Genomic DNA, 7,798 nt, shown 5'->3' with positions numbered 1-7,798 from the left:
GTGTAGAACCTCCCCTTAAAGATGATTCAGACCTTTTGATTGACTAATTCAACAATGATGTTAACAAAAAAACAAAAACTTGAGGGGGGTTCAACACCCAACCCCTCCTTCGTTAGACCCCTGAAGTTAAAAATATACTGTACAATCTACAGAAGTTAAAGTGCCCTAACCAATACTTTTCATCCCCAGTGTGTACATTATTACAGCTGAAACAATTTTGGATGCTAAATTTAGTTGTAAATATTTATTCAAATAGTAAAAAACTAGTATTAATTATTATATTAGAGTTAAAAAGGAATTCAACTTCCGAGAGTCCCAGATGATACAGCTAGTGGAATCATGGATTCTCGATTTTTTGCTTCACGAAATGAAGTAACCGATTTTTTTGGCTACTCAAATTTAAAGTTTTAGATTATTCTGCTACTCGAATAATAGATTTCCGATTTCTCCAACGCGAAACATTGAAATACTAGATTTCTCGCTGCCTGAATTGAAAGCTCCAGGATATTCTGCTACTACAATTATACATTTCTGATTTTTTTGTTCCTTTAAATTGAAATACTGGGTTTTTTTGCTGCTCGCATTCCGAGTTCTAAATTATTGTGCTATGCCATTAATAGATTGCTGAATTTGCTTAATAAGGGTTGATTTCTTTGCTCTTCAAAAATAAAGTATTGAATTTTTTTGCTTCTTGAATTAAAAGTACTATCGTAGATGTCCAAGTTATCTGGTCGGTTCTAGTGATCATGAATTTTGAGGTGTAAACGCCAGAAGGAACTATTTTCCGCATAAAAATACAATCTTATAATATTTTTAACTAAATTTAGATAGTTCTTGTTATGGAAACCAAATTAATTTTTTTTAATGCAAATAGTGCATATGGGTAAAAAAATTAATTTATAATGACGGAGGCGAGAAATCACGAAACGTGCAAAATAGCTCAACATTTAGGTTAGCAAAGGCTTTTCTTTGCGCAAGCTTCCTATATGTCAAGAAATTATTTGATCGAGACGAAAATTATTTTTTTTTTAATAAAAAATTATTTTAATTTGATAAAATTAATTAAAATCTTTATTTGGTACCTTCTTGATCGAGAAATATCGTTCACGATTATGGGGACGTTTCAAAGCATACAGGATTTGTCCGGAAAGTAATAGGACTGAGTCGATTTAAAAAAATTTATTGAGCCATTCGTTACAATTCTTTAAAAACTTTCAAAATAGGCTCCTTCTGCGTCGATGCAGCGCTGCTAGCGCGATTTCCAAGCATTGAAGGCGTCACGGAAGCCATTCTCCGGAATAGCCTTGAGAGCCGCGGTTCATGCTGCTTGGATCCCCTCTGTCGTCTCAAAATGCTTGTCTTTCATCGGCCTTTTTAGGCGAGGAAACAAAAAAAAGTCTGGGGGGGGCCACATCTGGGCTGTAGGGCGGCTGCGGAAGCGTTGGGATGCCGGCCTTGGTCAGGTAGCTGTTCACAAAAAAGGCGATATGAGCCGGGGCGTTGCCGTGGTGCAACTTCCAGTCGGCTGCGATGTCTTGTCGGACCCGATTGACCCTTCGTTTGAGTCTCTTGAGCACTTGCACGTAAAACTTGATGTTAACGGTTTGTCCAGGAGGAACAAATTCATGTTGGACGATGCCTTTGATGTCAAAAAAGACAATGAGCATCGTTTTCACTTTGGATTTGCTCATTCTTCCCGGCCCTCCAATAAGGCCTGGTGCCACCAAAACACAGCACTTCTTGCTAAAGCAACATCTGGGTAAGCCTGCTTGATCATATCCAACGTCTCTGTCGCAGATTTAACGAGTTTTCACAGAATTTAATCGCGTACCTCTGCTCCAACGAACGCTGCATTTTCGGCTTGCACCACTCACAGAAACATCTCGCGTGAAAATGCCTGTCCTGACTCTCCAAGTGCTCGGAGACAACTGACCAGCCGCTCGTTTGTTAGCTAGGAAGGCCCTCTACCAAATCCATTCGGTGCGCGCACGCTCCGAAGTACAGTCGCGGCGGAAGAAAATCAGTCCTATTACTTTCCAGACAAACCCAGTAGTTGCTCGAGTAATCGTGACCGGTCACGAAGTCTAAGACGACTCTGTCTAACATTTTTTTCTCCTTTTTTTATTACAAATAATAATTTAATTAATTTCAAAAAGACCTTAGTGATTATATTATAAATTTTTTTAGTTTATGATCGATTTTCTGTGAAATTAATTTTAATCACGGAGTTTTTCATTAGCTACCATTAATCAATACTGCCTTATATAAAAAAAGTGTAATAGGTTGTAACTAGGTTTTTCAAAATCTCGTGTGCCTACCGCTAAAACGCCCTGGCTGGGGGGTGGCCCAGGTGAAAAACCTAGCCACAAGGCGGCTGCCACGTGCCAGCTCGTCACGCCTGAATAGACCGAGTCCATGTGTACTTCTGAACCATGAACAACCCTCAAAGTTCCTTTTAATTTATTTTGCGCCAGCTGGGGTCTACCCTACTGGAACCTCAACAATGCGCTCCTGGCGTACAGTGAAGTCACGGTTAGTAAACGATCAGGCTGGCAACTTCCTGACCATCCCCTGACAAGTTACAGACCAGTTCTAGTTAACTTATTGTCAGGCTGATGACAGCCTGACAATATCCTGAGAAATTACAGGCACGCTCTAGTTAAATTATTGTCAAGCTGAGAACATTCTGACAATATCCTCAGAATTTACAGACGCGCTCTAGTTAATTTATTGTCAGGCTGAGAACATCCTGACAATATCCGGAGAATTTACAGGCACGCTCTAATCAATTTATTGTCAGGCTGAGAACATCCTGACCCAGGCGGGGTTCTCCGCTGGTTGCGCACTATCTCGTTAAAGCACACGCGACAATTTTCCGGACTACTACGGATCAGAGTCAAGGCGGGAGCGGCACTTAAAATTGGTGAAAGAACGGCCACTTACTTCTTAGCCACCTGGCTGCTACTACCCAGTTTTTTCCATCCATGATCCTTCTTTCCTTTCCCTTCTCTATTAAATCTCTGAGATCCCGTTGGGACGATGTGGGATCTGGCTGATGCCCCCGGTTCTCAAGCCGACTCTGCCGTTTTCTCCTCGCTTCCGTCGTCTTGCTGCTGTTTTCCGTCGGATCTTGCCAACTTCCGCCAATGCGCGCCTTATGCGGTAGAATCCGTCCAGCCAATTGGCTCTGGCCTACGGACCGCAGGAGTTGCTATTGGCTTTGCGTACGCCATCTTTAATATGACTGCCTGCCTCCCCTCTCATGCCAGCGTGTGGTTGCTCATTCACGTGGTGTTGCAGGTTTAGTTGTGTCTGCTACGGTGGTCCATCCGGTGCTGCCACTCGCCGGCGGTGCCGAACTAATGCTTCGTGTTACCCGTGCCTGCAAGAGCGACGCGAACTTGGTGCGCAGCCCCCTTGTATTCAACCCTTCCGCCTATGGATTCTGGTGAAAGACTATAGTGCTGTCTGCTCCGTGTTTACAACTGTCAGACAGTTCCTATGTTTTGCTTTTAGGTTAGACTGGGCGATGTGAGGATTGCGACATCTCAATTGATCGTCGCCGTGGAGATGTCGTCCGGGTCCTTTTCTGGTGCTTCTCTCGTCGATCCTGATCCCTCACGTACAAGGTTTGCTAGTGTTTTCTATGTTCTTCTTTATTTGTCTTTTTACCGGCTTCCCATTTTTACTTTCGTTTAGGTATTCTCGTGTTGCTTTTACAATGTCTACCCTTCCTATTACGTGATGTTCGGGCGCGATTACATTCCAAAAATCGTTGACGGTAGATGAATAGTAATTATAATAATAATAATAACATAGTTCCATTCATAATAATAATCAAATTAATTGGAGTCGGCTTGAGAGTATTGAGCTTGACACACACGCGTGACTTTTGCTGTACTTGATTCTGGCTTCGGCGAGACCCTGTGAAGTTTTCCTCTATTTTTCTTAATTAATTCTAAAACTTCATTACAAGGTATATAATCATTGATAGTTTTAATAATTTGACAACGTAAACAGAACATTACCTCTAAATACACATGAATTTTTTTTGTCACTGCAATTTATCAAATTTCGTTATTGTGTTGTCCCATGCGGGTGGAATCCATGGGTGGATCAAAATGTATATTGCAACTTTTACCGACGACTACTTTAGATAGAGTGAAGTTCGATTTCTAAAGAAGGAGAGCGATCTCCTGCCTGCATTCAAGGACGACAAGGTTCTCCTCGAAAACCAAAGTGGTAACCCCTTAGCAGAATGTTGTGGCGGAGAGGAAAAATAAAACTCTGATAGAAATAGCCAGATATGATGATTGAGTCGGGCCTGTCACTATTTTTTTGGGCTGAGGCAATTGCAATTGCAATTGTAGCTGCAGAACCATCGAACGAGGAGGATTCGGAAGAAGAGGTCCTGGAAGAACGAATTGCGGTTCAGAACGTCGCTGTTGAGAGAAGAGGTCCTGGAAGACCGTGTAGAGTCAGGACTGGAAACAGGGGAAGACCACGAAGAGAATTACAAATTGTATTTGAAAACATTCAAGAAGACCGAGAAAATGTCAAGTATGCTGGGATGGTTGAAATTCCGATCAAGGAAGCTCTGAGTGGATCTGAATCCACGGAGAAAAATGTGATTGGCTGAAGAATTGTCTTACGGAATAAGCAAGGGACGAATGGAAGTCTGGAGAAAAGCAAGGCACAACTACTGCTGCGATTTTAAATGGAGAGCTGCAATCTCTTCGACAGACAGGAAGTCAATGGTGTAAAAATGGGGATAGTAAGTTGTGAGAACTTGGAATGACGCCCTTAGCGGCTGATCTATGTGTTTACGTAGAAATACGAGAAAGGGGAATTTTGTTGATAGCCATCAACGTAGATGACATTGTTATTGCACAACAGAACGAGGAATGGATATCAGAAATAAGAATCAGTCTAATGTAAGGGTTCGAAATTAAAGATCTTGGGAAGATTCAACACTGTCTAGGTTTTGAATTTACGCATGCTGCTGGCAAGATATTTATGACTGATAGGAAATAAATATTACAGATTCTGAAACATTTCAGAATGGAGGATTCCAAACCAGTGGGCACACCAATGGATTCGGGGGAAAATCTGTTCAAACTCGACAACTCATCAAAAAAGAGGTGGAAATGTTGTAAGTGACGGTTGCGCTTTGTAAAATGGAAGCGAAGTACAAAATGACTGTCTGGTCGGAAGCACCGAAAATGTTTGGAGAAGCTAGGACTTGGACCTGCGAAAATGCCGAATCTTACTGTCTCAGCTTGGGGGGGAAGTGCTGTGATGAAGTGATTTTTGTACAAGTCAAAGATAATTTTAGCTTGGGTGAATATTTTTTATCGTTTTTTTCACGAGGACTGGTGAAAAATATTCTAACCCACTAAAAAATACCACCCTTTCTCCTTTGCATGATCCCCCTCCGTTTTCTGACTTGAGAAGGCTTCCTGATGGTATTCTTCTTTGTCAGCTGCATGACCCCAGCAAGATGTACGCATCGTCCTCAATAGTGCGGATGTTTCGCACTTCGGGCTTGTCGGCCTTCGAAATCTTGATTGGGTGTAGCTGTTTTGACCGTTGTGCTGCCCCTGCGATGTTCTTTTTTTGCGAGTCCTGCCACTTGTACAGATGCATGAAGGTGGGGCTTCAGCAGTTTCCTTGAATGCTTCCGATGGTATTCTATCGCTGTGTCCATGATATGTGTCATCGCTTCCTGGTCGCGTGCGCCTGCCGGTGCTAAGGTTTCAAATTTGCGTGTAACAATCTTTTAGCCCACCCTCCAAGGTTCATTGACCAGTTCTGTGCAGAGGGTATTTCATCCAGATGTTTTGCGTTGTTTGATAGCAGTTAGAAGTTGTTTCTTCGCTACTTTAAACTCTGCCCTCCTGATGGTAGCTTCTGCTGGGCGCTTTTTCCGCACTCCCTGGGATTTTCGCCCTAAGCTGAGGCATTCTTATCTTCGCTGACAAATCTCATCGTTCCACCAGTATGCCGAACCTCGATTGTTACGTGGTTTCTTGCGGGGCATAGTCGTTTCACACGCTCGGTGAATGAGGCTCATCGTGGCCTGTACCAAGGATTCAGCATTGGCTGCCGTATCAGTGTGCCGAAATAGTATCTCGTCTGTTTTCTGTCCATTCTCTATCACATCCGACAGTTTTTGAACATATATTTTTAAAGCATTTCATTTCCGCACTCTGTGTACCGTGTTCTGTTGAGTACGATTTTCTATACATATCTGGAAAGTGATGTATTGCTGATCACTTCCTGTGTAATCTTCGATTACCTTCCACGCATCTATCAATGCCACCAACCTCTTTGTTGCTAAGAAAATGTCGGGTATAGTTCCTCTTCAACCTGGTCGCCTGAGTGTTGGCGTCCTTCCGGTGTTTAGAACTAATTATCCCCTCCTGGCCGCCGTTTCCATAATTCGCTTTCCTCTAGAGTTTTGTGTTGGCATTCCCCATTGCAGAGCTCTGTCATTGAAGTCGCCAGCAACCACCAATTCTCCTTCCACATTTTGGATAAATTCTTCCAGATCATCCAGTTTATCCTGAACGTCCTCTATTGGTTCGTTTGGGATAATATAGAAGCCTTCCTATGTGATGCTGCTAAACTTCTCCCACACATATCCATATCCAGAGCCACGACTATTGAGTGGAATATTCATCAAATCTAAAATCCAGACAGCAGCAGTACCCAATTTATCGGTGCAACATTTAGGATAACTTCCGTCTTGGTACTGCTCACTGATTATCAGTATGTACCTTAATCATTCTGCCCTAACATTTACTTTAACTCGGTTGAGCGCCTGTCTGAACGCTGCGCAGCTGCTTGATCTAGAAATATTTTTAGCTGTTCTGGCGTTTTCTCTATCTCCGCGCATAAAAGACACTTAGGTTCCGCGGTACACGAAACGCCTTTGTGCCCTGTTTGCCCACATTTCAAGCAGATATCCTTTCTATCCGGTCCTTTGCAACTACCGGCCTGGGGCTCTAATCCTAGACACATAAAGCATCGGGCATTATAGTACTCTTTTCTTCACTCTACAGTCCACCCAGCCTATCTTTACGCGGGCTATTTGCAGTAGCTTTGACATCTTGATTGGGTGTAGCTGTTTTAGCCCCTGTGCTTCCCCTACGGTGATCTTTTTTTGCGAGTCCCTTCCTTTGTTTCACACAGTGAAACTCTATCTTGCAGATAGTTCTTCACCATACGTAAGAAGTACGGCGGTACTCGAAAGTTGTTCTCGAGAGCATAAAGTATGTCAGACAATACTCGCTCGCAGCTGATTCGTTAAGTTCAACTACCGCTACAATTTGTCCTCTGCTATTTGGCCTAGTGACCTAGACTTTAAGCTCCCCTGAGACCGTCTCAAGGTCTCGTTTCAGAGCATCTACTTCTTCTTTGGTAGAGTAGCTATCCAAGTTTCGAATCTCCAGGGTGTTTTTCGTAGTCCTACTTTCTACTGTGCCTGTGTCTCCTAGTGCTTCCTTCTACGTGCTGGAGAATTCACTGCGGTTCTTGGAGTCCTTATCCAGTTCCAGCAGCACATACCCATATCTTGTTTGTCTGATATTTCTGACAATAGTCTGTGTGTCCTCTGGTTTGACCTTTATTCTAATGTCCCCCAGGACCTGCGCATATTTTTGACCTGACATTAGTTTGATAAGCACTGCTTCTGTGTTCCTTTTTGCAGTCTTTGCCGGCTTTTCTTGCTAGTTATGGGTATTTGTAATATTTTTAGCATCTTCTGTTTCCGAATTTTTGCTGTGCGATCTTCTTC

This window comes from Belonocnema kinseyi, chromosome 5, assembly GCF_010883055.1.
Source record: "Belonocnema kinseyi isolate 2016_QV_RU_SX_M_011 chromosome 5, B_treatae_v1, whole genome shotgun sequence".
NCBI classification, from domain to species: Eukaryota; Metazoa; Arthropoda; class Insecta; order Hymenoptera; family Cynipidae; genus Belonocnema; species Belonocnema kinseyi.
Note: the sequence above shows the minus strand (reverse complement) of the source record.